The sequence below is a fragment of the Leptinotarsa decemlineata genome, unplaced genomic scaffold, assembly GCF_025532065.1.
Source record: "Leptinotarsa decemlineata unplaced genomic scaffold, Ldec_3_MD MMD2_tig00078422_RagTag_RagTag, whole genome shotgun sequence".
Classification (NCBI taxonomy): Eukaryota; Metazoa; Arthropoda; class Insecta; order Coleoptera; family Chrysomelidae; genus Leptinotarsa; species Leptinotarsa decemlineata.
This window is the reverse complement of record NW_027412747.1, coordinates 4,775,937-4,789,118: the sequence shown is the minus strand read 5'-3', so window position 1 is coordinate 4,789,118 and position 13,182 is coordinate 4,775,937. Positions and strand designations below refer to the sequence as shown.

The 13,182-nt window shown below is 38.7% G+C and overlaps 1 long non-coding RNA gene across 1 annotated transcript; it reads right to left on the bottom strand.

Moving 5' to 3' along the window:
- Positions 1–1,931: 1,931 nt before the first annotated feature.
- LOC141487222 (uncharacterized) lies at positions 1,932–11,580 on the bottom strand. Its single transcript, XR_012468271.1, has 3 exons — positions 11,196–11,580; positions 10,443–10,597; positions 1,932–4,969 (listed from the first exon to the last, which is right to left on the bottom strand). It is a non-coding gene; the product is annotated as an uncharacterized lncRNA (long non-coding RNA).
- Between the last annotated feature and the right edge of the window lie 1,602 nt (positions 11,581–13,182).

Here is a 13,182-nt window from a genome sequence, read left to right as displayed (position 1 = left end):
ATTTTTGATATTTCCTCAAAATAGCATACAAGCACATTTTCAGGAACCTTTTTTTCATTTTCTTGTCGCCCCATTCACAAAATTAGTCATTTGTTTTATCTTATACCTACTAACTTGGATTTGGCTGGTAACATATTAGATACTATTGAATTTGCTTTCTCAAATATATCTAATGGGGTATCACTAACACTATTATAATCAACATCCATCTTCAAGAAAATAACTTGGAATTGAAGCAACTACAAACATAGTCAAACCAGTCAAACACGCGGGGTGCTAACAAATCGTTTCCATAGTAACGGCGCAGAAAGACCACTGGATGCTGTGAAATTGTATTGGAAGAATCAATAACATTAAGAATAAAATGTATGGAGAAGAGAAGTATTATTTAGTTATTTTGGACTTATTTTTTCCAGACAGAAAATATTTCTGAATACGATTTTACTGAAAACATTGAGTAATATTTTCAAGACAACAGTCGTTCAAAAGCGATAACTTATCGAGACAAAAAACCACGTCATAGTCTGGAAGTATTCATTTTCAAACATTTCAGACTATGTAAATTCACATTCACAGTTGTTCAAAAAATGTTCTTCGTGCAATAAATTCGTGTTTTCATGTCACACTCGAGTGACTTTTTGGCCTCGACCTGCTATCTCGGCCGAAAATTAACACTATCATGTGCCATTGAAAAACACTCATTTTACGCACTCAATACAAAAATGATTATTTTTTGTTACATTTCGAAATGAATGTGCACTGAATATTATTATTAAAATTTATAAAATACAGATTTTCAACCAATAAAGACTAGAAAATTCCTATTGTTTACAAAACTGTTGAAAATAAATACATTCTGTATGCGGTTATTGAATTTTTTTTTGTATGGTAATTTTCAGAAAATGAACCCGTTTGTTTTGAATTTTTATCATTCGAAAACACATTTGTTGATTTACTAATCAACTATTGATTTTCATCACAGAAGATATCGATATTGAGGAGACATTTTCATTGAAAATCAATATTTTTTCTCTTTTGGTTATGCTCACCTAAGACTGAAAGAAAATGTTTGGAAAATTATACGAAAAAAATATAATTGAGGCGATAGTAGGTAATTCTCAGAAAATTCAAGTTGAAATATATAAACCATAAATATTACCTATATTTTTCAGAAATGGGGTGGTGTATCGATGAAAACCGTATTATTCATCTGAAAAACAGACAAAAGTTTTCAGAAAATGTTAAATAGTAATAGACGACAAAGAAACTATTCAGATTGGTACAGAACTGGACCCTCTGGCGTAAAATGAATCTATCAAAACACATTTCGCCAAATAAAAAGAAATCAATGGGAAGTTGAGAATGAGAAGAATATTCAAAAATTACATTGAAAGAAATAATAAAATCGAAAATTGGATTTAGCTTCATTTACTAGTTTATTTATTATCAGAAAATTCCGATTGAATGATCTCACAAGTTATACAAAGAAATAATATCAAATATATAAAAATGTTTCAACCTTAGCTGAAAACTGAAGTGACATCATGGATATAAATATTGAATTGGGAGTTTTTCACATCGACTTTCAGTTCTGTATCTGTATAGTAGGGAGGGCAAGAGTAAGCCCACGCACCTAGGCCACATGTGACCCATTGTACATCCTCCCGAGGAGTCCTCCTAGGTCATCGTCCATCCTGTCCGTTTCAGGAAGGTGGACAGAGACATCTCCTTTATATCGGCAGGTGTAGGCCAAGACTCGCCGAACACACACTCTCTTATTGACGATAACTCCGGGCACTCACACAGGACATGCCTGACAGTCTCATCTTCCTGTTCACACATCCTGCATAGAGGTGTGTCCACTAGCCCCATATTATGTAGGTGTTTCCTTAGCTGACAGTGGCAAGTCAGAAATCCTACTGTAAGGCGTAGATTTTTCCTGGTCATCGCCAGATATTTCTTCGGTGCCAGCTTCCCAGGGACGCCCAAGGTGATCCTGGCAAGATTACATCCTTTGATTTCATCCCATCTCTTTAAAGATTGAGCATGGGTGTAACATTTGACTAGTTCCGCAATTGTCGAAGTCATCAGGCCGTGGGTGCCACTGGGTCCTAAAATTCTTAGTCCAGCCGCTTCCTTGGCTAAAGAGTCGGCAATGCGATTACCTTTACTCCTGTCGTGCCCTTTAACCCACCTCAGAATAATGTTAAAATCTACCGAGGCTTTGGCTAAATCTTGGTGGCGCTCTAGTGCTAGCTCTGAAGTAACACGCCGTCTGTTCAAGGCTAATAGTGCTTCTCTGCTATCAGTGCAGATTTGTTATGTTTTTTCCAGAAATTCTTCTCTTGGTTATCTCTTTTGTGGCGATTGAGATACCAGCCAGTTCTGTTTGGACCACGCTGGTATTTCTTCCCATTCCCCACTTAATCCTTAGGCATAGTGATCTGGAGTACACTCCACATCCTGAGCCTTCTTTGGTTTTTGAGCCATCTGTATAAATCCGTATTGCATTTGTAGCATCTGACTCTGTGTTCTGCTTAATTTGTATTTTGTAGGGTTCATTAAACACAAACCTGGGTTCAATTGCATCACTTGTTGCCTGCAGCAGAGGGTGTGCAGTAAGCGCTTCCCGCCATAGGCCCAGCCTCAATTGACCCATTCCCACCTCGATGTTTACAACAGCCGTGCGCAATCGTACCATGACCATTAACGCAACCTCCTTAACGTACAGATCCAGAGGGGTCAGACCCGTGAATAATTCCATTGCCGCGGTTGGTGTTGTTCTCATGGCTCCTGTGATGTTCAAACAAGCCAGTCGCTGTATTTGATATAATTTTTGGATGGCCGTTGCTTGTAGAACTTTCGGTACCCATGCAATAGCTCCATACGTTAACATAGGTCTTATTATTGCAGTGTAGATCCAGGCGACTACACGGGGTGAAAGACCCCATGCGCGTCCTACTGTCCTCCGACATTGCTCATAAGCCACGTATGCTCTTTTTGCTCTACTCCGTAGATGAAAGTTCCATGTTGGCTTCTTGTCGTGGATAGTACCAAGGTATTTCACCTCTTCAGAAAAGTTTAGTTTGCTTTTGAAGATTTCGGGAGGTTTAAAGCCCGTTAAACTTCTCTTCCTGGTGAAAAAGACCATCTCAGTCTTCTTGGGATTGATCGACAGTGAGTGTTCCTTACACCATGTTTCTATTAATTTGAGCCCATCCTGCGCTCTATCGCACAGTGTGTTTACAAATTTGCCGGTCTGCAAGATAACTATGTCATCTGCGTATGCAATTGTGTAGAATCTATTTTTGTTAAGGTGATTAATTAGGGTATCCAGAACTATGTTCCAGAGAAGAAGTGATAAGACCCCTCCCTGTGGACATCCCCTCATGCCCAGTGCTTTTACTGTGATGTCTTCTACATCAATACTTATTGCTCTGCTAGAGAGCATCTGGAGTATCCATTCTCCTGCTACCAGGGGTACATTCCTGGAGTGTAGTTGCTGGGTAATTGTTGGAAAGGTTGTTTTATAAAACGCTCCCTCGATATCTATGAATATACCCAGGGTGGATTCTTTGTTGTCCAATGATCTCCCGATTCTGCCAACCACATGGTTAAGGACCGAATCAGTAGATCTTCCCGGGGTATATGCATGCTGATTTGGATGAAGTGGGTTGTTAACAAGTACTTCATCTCTCATATACCGCTCACATAGCCTCTCCATGGTTTTTAAGAAAAACGATGTGAGACTAATTGGTCGGAATGCTTTTGGTACGGTGTAGTCCATCCTACCTGGTTTGGGTATAAATACTACTCTTACTTCTCTCCACTTACTGGGAATATACCTCAGAGCTAGAGAGGCTCAGAATATTCCAACCAGGTATGGCATAAGAGTGTCCAGTCCCCACTGAAGTAGGGCTGGTCTTATACCGTCAGGCCCTGGTGACTTGAAGGGGGAAAAGCCCGATATAGCCCATTTCATATTGTAAGGGTGTTATTGTTCGCCGTTCCAGGAAGGACAGAACCTGGGAAGTGAGTTTCCATAAGAATCTCAGCACACTCCTGGAGGTTGGTGGCTTTGTCGCCATTTTCCCTCGTCAGGATGCCGATAGTCTTATGGTAGTCATTTGAGAGTGCCTTCTGTAGCCTAGAAGCTAGTGGAAAGTCTTCGACTGCCTCACAATAGGCTCTCCAGACTTCTCTTTGCTTTCGTCTGCAGACTTTTTTGAATTCTCTGAGGTTGGCTTGATATATAACCCAGTCCTCTTCGAGTCTTGTACGTTTTGCCTTGTTAAAGGTCGTTCTCGCTGTCTTCCTGAGGTGTTCCAATTCAGGGCACCACCATGTGTTGGTTGTGCCATGCGTTTGAACCATCCTCATCGGACATGATTCCTTATAGGCAATGTCTATTTTGTTGTGGATAGATACTGTGTACCGTGTACCGTGTACCTCTTCGGGTCACGGGATTTTACAGTAGTCCTGAGATCCTGGCTTACCGTATAGGTCAGCCAGCGGCGATCTGACATAGAGATATGGTCCGAGACTTGCCAGTCTTGGATTTTGTTTGATATTTCGGCTTTCGTGAGCGTGATATCTATTAATGTTTGGCTACAGGCAATAATAAATGTTGGCTCCGTGCCTCTGTTCAAGATTGTTAGATCTTTCTGTATTATATATTCATATAGTGACTTACCTCGGGCGTTGATATCCTTGCTGCCCCAGCTCACGTGGTGAGAGTTTGAGTCGCAACCCAATATGAGCTCCACTCTCTGGTTGAGGCAGTAGTCCACTAGTACCTCCATTTCTCTGGTCGGTGGTAGGGTGGCTGCATCTGAAGGAAGGTACACCGATGCGATTATAAACGCCATATTTTTGCCTTTCCCAACTGGACATTCAACTTTGACCGCAGTGAGATCTGAGGTGCTGAGGAACGTAGACAGCCGTCCTATGTTGCTGGTTGCTTGGTAAGCTGAAAATTTGACCAGTTAAGCTACTGAAACCAGTAATTTCGGTCTTTATTATCCAGGGCTCCTGGATCAAAGCTATTGCCTCCTCCAATACATCAGGAAGGCGACATAGTGTTGCCGTTGCCGCCTTTTTGTGTTGGAGGTTGCAATGTATAATTTTTACTTTTTTCCAACGTCCTTGCCCATGAGACAGTTGTTGGATACAAAGTTACCTTTGGAGGTCCATCTGCTCTCCTGCTGAGGGGGAGGTGGCCTCGCTGTTTTTGGGTGCCTCCTCCGTCAGGTCATCGACTGTCATCTGTTCAGATGCTTCGACTTCCTTTTCGGGACCCATGGTGGCCTTGGGGTGAATATCCACTTTAGGTGGTTCAACTTCCAAGGACCTAGGGTCTTCAGAGGTACCCTCTGTTTCTTTTTTTGTTGCCCTGAGAGTCAATGAGGTAAACGCGTAGCTTAACCTCATCGACTTCTTCTTTAGGACAGCCATATCATCGTCTCCGATCCCGAAGACGAAGAGGTGCCTTTGTGGGTTCATCCTAACCTCATGATGGAAGGTGCACCATCTTGCTACCTTCAGGTCAGGGTTCTGCGCCTTCAGCCGACCCAGCACCCTCTCCTTTTCACCGGATGTCGTCTTGTGGACGTCCTCCGGGATCCAGAGTGGGGCTTTGGTGAGCTTTGGGAGCTTATCCACACTGACGACCGCAAGTGATGCCTCCTCCCATGTCTTAATATTCATTGTGGCTTCCTTCAGCCACTCTAGCGTCACGTCGTCATCGCAGACCACTCTGATGATTTCACCGGAGTATGTCCACGACTTAAACGTGGCAGTTTGCTGTTGTTACTGGAGGCGGAGAAGATGATTTCGTCCAGCTCCTCCAACAATTGTTTTTTGATGAGACTCTCTCATTCTGCGGTAACCTTACCGTACGGGTTAGTCTCATCTATGATGGCTACCTTGAGGTATCTCAAGGCGGCCCCCACGAAGGTTTTGGAAGGTGCAGCGACATTTCTGTCGCTGCGCAGCTTCTTCTACCTTCTTGGGGTTCCCTCCGTGGAGGTACTCGCGTGAGGGCGCTTTTCTGCAGTGGCAGCCGGTTCCTTGCCTTTTTCCAAGGCCGAGCTCTTGGCGCCCTCCGCAAGAGGTGCCCTTGTTGTTGAGGATGGAGTGGGAGAGGGGGAGGGTGCACTCATAGTTGCTGCCACTTCTGCCTCTTTCGCTCTCTTTCTTCTCTTGGCCTCGGCGCCGCTGATACGCTTACGCCTTGGCCATTGCGTTACGTCGCGAGGTGGTCTGCTATGTCCAGCCTCTTTCTGAGCGGTAGCTTGGGGTGAGCATTTCTGCTAACCCCTAAATTGAGGTGAGCATTACTTTCCAGCCTCGAGATTGGTTGGTTTTTTATTATTCTTTCCGTTTGTGTCCATGTATGTTCCCACAAGTAGCAAGGGAATGGTTGGTCACCTCTGGCAGAGCCCCGCATTACCAGAGGAAGGCTAGTTACAATGAGGTTTCGCCCGGTTCCTCAAGGGGATCGTTCGTAACCGCCTATAACCCTGCGGCCATTCAGCTGTCGACACGATTCCTTACATCTTAGCTTGGGTAGGCTGGAACGCGGTGGCATCTTTTGCAGGGCTTCTGGGGGGTTTCAGTTCCCCTCACCCTACTTATTTCTGCCACTGACCAGGAGTCCGTCAACCCCGTCCGTTAGGCCACATTGGCTTCCCGGACAGGACCTCCAGTCCCCTGGCCGTTCCCCTATCCGCCACCTGGGGACGCTCGATAGGTAGCCCAACCCACGGGTCGACTTTCAGTTATACTGATGAGAAGAATGCAATTGAGAAATGAAAAAAAAATATTTCTTTTCAAATCAGAAATGGATAGGTTCAATCTATCGTAGAAAAAATTAAAATTTTTGGTTTCAATGAATATTGAGTTTAGTAGATAAATACATTCATCAAAACCATCTTTTTTTCAAGTTTTTCGAGCAATCAAACCCAAAGCGATTCCACTTTTATATACGCTTTTGCAATCATCAAGTCCGTGACATGCTTCACGTGGATTGTAGAAAGAATTTTTGAGAGACTCTCCACCAGAAAGTCTCCAGTGCATTGTAAATGAAAAGTAATGAAACAAATTTTATTTCCCTGGTATTATACACAAGAGTAAAGAGTAAGTAGACCCATCGATATTCAAAAATCAAAATATCTACTCATTCTCTCAGGACTTCACGCATCAACTGCAAATTGGCCTATTTCAAAACAGTAACATACATGCAAAATTAGTGAGTGACGTCTCTTACAGTTATCTGAATAGGAAGGATTTATTATCATTTGTTTTACAGTAAGTAAAAGAAGACTGTTTTTGACTTTCGTACTTATTCCATATAAAGTTAGTTTTGTCAGTACTGGACGTTTAAAACCCCGTACTTTTTCATCATACGCTTTTTCCAAATGACATTGATATACTCCTGATTAGTGTGAAATTGAGGAAGAAATGTATTGGCTTTCTATAGGATCTTCTATTGAGGGCCTCCTATCTTCAAATTTGAATAAAACAAAGTGTGTGAGATATCATCAAAATTTCAAATTCGTTTGGAAGACCTATTGCTGCCATTATATGTGGAATATAATACTGTTCAAATGTCTGCCACGGCTTCTCTGGGTGAGGCGCATCCGAAACGTCCAATTCTCCATGATTGTCGCATGAATCAGGCTGAATTGGACCAACGGCATCGGCATAGATTATGTTATGCTGTGAGGACCGCTGTAGTTTGTGGCTTATTCGCATACACCTGTGAGAAAACCCCACAAGAAAAAGTCTAACGGGATCAAAGCGCACGAATTCGGTGACCAGTTCACATCACCTGCACGTGAGATAACCATTCCCTCAAATAGCTCGTGCAGAATCGTCAATATGACATGAGCTGTGTGGCACGTAGCGACGTCCCGTTGAAACCACATGTCATTGGTATTCAGATCATCCAATTCAGACCAGAAGAAGTTGGTAATCGGTGACCTATAGTGCTTGCCGTTGACAGTGATGGTCTGGCCAACGTCGTTCTCAAAGGAATATGGATCGATGACGCCGCTAGCCCGAAATTCACACCAAATGGTGACTTTTTCAGCATGTATTGGACGCTCTTGGATATTATGTGGATTGGTTTCATCCCAAATTCGACAATTTTGTTTGTTGATATACCCATTCATCGTCGTCTATGGTCGTTTACCTCCAGTCCCTGGAATAGTTGAATTATGAACGGGTGCAGGCCCAAGTCAGGACGCCATATTGGCCAAGTTGTGGTCTGCGAAAGGCCAAGTTCTTATGATCGACGCGAAATCTACTACCTTGGATTATCCTGCACACTCCCACAGACATCAGTAATATTTTCGGCAGATCTTGCGTTTCGTCGACGTACGGGCTTTGGTCGATCGTTTACTGAACCAGTTGAATCAAATTCATCCATCACATTACGAATAGTACTCTCGGTAGCATGAATATATCGATCGTAAAATGGGTCCATGGTGATTTGGCAGAACAGAACGAATGAATTACAACTAATTTGAAAGAAGTTGTTTCGACAAAATGGCCATTATCAATTGTCAAAGTTGTGAAGTCCCTGTTGGGACTTCACATCTCATCCTCATATAAAAAATTTGGAAAACCTTCGAAGGAAAAAAGAAAGCAAATGAGTTCAAAACAAAATATCAACAAAGATGTGTAGATCATGCAAAGAGGTTACTTTCAGGTAATCACTGAAAGAAAAATCCCTTTCGAAACAACTATTTTCTTATTTACTTCGAATGACACAAAATAAAAAATACTTTTGAAACAATTACTTATCAATTCAGTTTGTTCTTCCAAACATTCTTCATGGGACTGAATCAGATCTCATTCATAGGAAAGTCATACTGTACAAAAAGTACTGAAAAAAGAGTTGAAAGTTATTGAAAAGTTGGAAAATAGTGTTGGAAGTCAAAATAACCATTTTTATCGAGAATCGGAAATGAAGTGGCATTTTTGGCATCTCATACAATTTTCGATATTTATTTGAAAAAATTCTATAGTACAATTCCATAATAGGTACTGAATTCTCAGAAATATTATTGCATTAAAACGGAAACATTGTGATCGAGGTTGTGATTCAATATATTTCATCATGCCACAAAAATCCAGTCATCGGTTTTCTCCAAAAAGACACATGTCTCCGAACCAGATATAATAATGTCAGGTCAGACAATTCCGCTGTCTGCTTCGATGAGTTTGTTGGGGGTTAAAATGGACACCAATATGTCTTGGCACAATCATATCGCTAGAATTGCAAAGACTGTTTCTCAAAAGCTTGGAAAACTGTTCCGAGTCAGAAAACCGTACACACCTCAGCAATTTTTTATGTATGGAGCTCCGATCCCAAACATACCCTGAAGTTGCTGGATTCCATCCAGAAAAGAGCCATCCGCCTGATTGGAGACGCGAACATCACTTGCACCTTTGTCATTCTGGAACATCGAAGAAAAGTTGAAAATTTGTCTCTCTACTACATATACTTTCACGGAAATTGTTCAAGTGACTTGGCATATTTGATTCCACCAAGAGCAGTACATATCAGAAATACGCGACGGATTGTGGCTACTCATCGTTTTGAGGTTCAACTCAGTACACCTCGAACTTCCCTGTTTAAGAACTCTTTCATTTTGAGAACGGTATTCATGTAGAATAAACTTCCTGAGAACATTTTTCCAAATGGATTTTATCTCCAGCGATTCAAATCCAATGTGAATCATTAAATTTGCACAGGCACCGCTCTTAGAGAGCCTTAAGGATTGTCATTGTGCTTCGTCTTTGAAAAAATGATTATTTTGTATCAGTTGCCCTCACAATATTTTTGCTTGTTTTCGTTTTTTTATCTACATTTTTCATCATATTCTTGAATGAGTAAAAGTAGTCAGTTCTTTACAAGCTTGTTGAATAGAAATGACAGTTGATAAGTTTAAAAAATTATTAGAGGAATTGAATATATCAGTTTTGTTAATGAGGCCCATGAAAATTTCATGAATCTACGTTCTGAGAACGACATATTTCTCGAAAGCTTCTTATCTAATCTGGTGCAAAATAACACGCCGCAAATTATGCGTTAAGATCGATATTGTACGTACGTTGTTGAAATACATTGTCTCTTATGTAATACAATACAATATGGGTCAATACTGTTACGTTTCAATTTAGCACTAGATCAAAACTGCTCTTATGTGACCTTTCAAAACACTACGTTACCTTTTAAGATCTTTATTCAAAGGATATTAACAATGTAATTAAGTTACAAGTAGATTTTATTCATTTAACATCATAGTAATGGGAATCTTCCGTTCTTCTATATATTCTATATTATATATATATATTATAATATATATTGGAATTTTGACAAAACCTAATTAGCTCATAAGTTGTTCATTTGAAGTATAGATTAGATACCTTACCTTAAGTAGAAATTTCTTATCGTTTGTTTTCAGTATAATGGTTACGCACATATATTAACAACAAATAATCTTTCCTCAATCAGTTTGTTTCCACTGAAGCTCAAATGTCACAATCCATGATTAAAAAATGATCAATCACCATTCATATATATTGCCTGAAACACAAAAACAAATTAATAAACCATTCAGATCAATATCAGCAAACAAAATAACATTACAAGTTCATTCAAAATTATCTAAATTAATATGTAGTAAGTACATCAAAGTGTAACTGAAAACAACATGTAGTAGAAACCATGTAGTAAAAATGTTGTCAAGCCTACTAAGTTATTGTTAATGGAAAGAGTTCATAAAATGTGCAAATTCCTGATTTCAAAAATAAATATTGTAAAATTGAAAATGTGAACTGTCATAAGACAATCAAAATTGTTAATATTAGATATTAGATAAAGTATGTTTATCCAAATGGTGAATAAACTAAGGTTAGTTTGTATAAAGTGCCAAAAAGTTACAAATTATAACAAGTTGATATGATCTAGAATTTTCGAGAATTGGTTGCCAAGGAAATGAGGAGTTTATTGATTGGTGAAGCGAGGAGAGTCGATGAAGAACACTGGAAGAGAAAACACGTTGAAATTTTGCTAAGTTTTTGAAAATTGAATTTAATTTGAAAATAGTAGGTGAAAATATTTAAAATTAAATAAAAATCCAGCAATGATAATTAGTGTGAACAAGCAGCTAATTGAAACTTACCAGGATATCCAGTTTTAGAAATTCCAACTAGACCAGTCACAGCTTCTAGATCATATTAAGGTGAAATAAAACCTATATACCATTCCAAAACATGTTGCTGATATAAGGAGGCAGGAGAGACTTTTTCATCATTCAGTGATCACAAACTCAATAAACATTATTTCACCATTTCAGAACATTAATTTACAAATCATAACATTGTGAAAATTGTTTTTGTCGATAAATCAATATTTGTCACTTTCCAGTCATTCACTGTTTATTCACAAACAGAAAACTGTCATTCTATGATAAAGGTTAGAAATCATAGAACAAACATTATCATAGAGTGGTAATCTGTACTCATTTTAGATTAAGTTATGTTTCGCAGATTCTAGGTAGTGATAAGGTGATTAATATCAATGCTGTTTTTTTTTTTCAAATTTTACATTATATTTATTTAGCATTTTGAAATTTTATATAAATATAAACATCAAAGACCTTTCCAAGAACTCTACCTGTGGAGAGAGAGGGCGCTGCATGCTGTTTAAATCCGACTGAGCTGAGCTAGACAAGGTAGGAAGTTTCCTTTAGGATAGGGTATCACCTAAAGTACAGGTTGTCAAAATTTTAGTAAACATATAATAATAATAAAAAATATAACAAGTGAATTCGGAACCCATTTATTAATATAAAAACTTAATTAAAACAATTCACTTCAAAATAAATCACAAATCACTATTATACCAGGATATATTGTATATATATATATATATATATATATATATATATATATATATATATAAAGAGAGATTTATCGAGTGGGTATGATATAAATATCAGAAATGAAACAATTAGTGGACACAACACTCCAAAAGTGTTGAGGCCAATAGACAGAAACACGTGTCCGCGGTTTGCCTCCATATTTCTTGAGTGTCTTATCCACGAATTTTTCCCTTTTGATGTATATCATACACACTCGATAATAATCTATATCTATGTATTTATATATTAATATATATATATATATATATATATATATATATATATATATATATATATATATATATATATATATATATATATATATATAATGGATGATGCAACTAATTTTTCCTTTATTTTCAGTATTTTACTATTAATGTAAGTTACAAAAAGGATTTGAAGCTCTATGATGAACACAAAAAGGCATACATAAACCCAATAGTATATAAATCAAACCTCGCAACACACGCCATACAAAACAAACATAACTTTCCCCCACCAGATAATATAAAACGCATAAAACAAGTCAATAAGGGAAACCGCATGGACATTTGGGAAAACTTAAACATCCATAAATTCAACAGTCAAAAACCATTTATCGAGGAACAAGTAAAAATCAAAACACAACAGGACCTAACATTCAGTATATTGAACAAATCAATATACACTCCTAGAAGCAATGAACCTGGAGATGATTTAACACAAAGAATAGTACCTGATGTAATCCAAATACAGGCAAATTTACCTAAAGCAGCAGAAGTACCTGTATTGAGGCGTTCGGACCGTATAAAAAGACACGCAACAGGATAACACGTTTAGATAGAAGAGTGCCTAGAAGATGACAGCACGACTAGCTGTCGAAAGCGCTCGCAGATAATCAAATAGAAGTCAAAGAGCTTCAAATCCTTCTTGTTACTTACATTAATAATAAAATATATATAATAAATCACATACACGTCACATATCATACCCGTGATATAAAAGAACTTTTTTCTATCATCGGAAACAACTGAAAATATTTATACTCTTCCAATAATATCCTTCCAAGAAGTGAACTTGTTATGGTGGTGGTGCTTTTCATATCAATACTGATTTTTTTCACTTTCAATAATATCACTTTCAAATTTTATCGGCCTTTTATGGTGGTACTTTTAATTTCAATAGAGATTGGTTGAGATTGATAAGAGGCGTAGCTTCTCACCCATATCTACATTTTTTGATTAACGAAAGATAGTAACATGGAAAA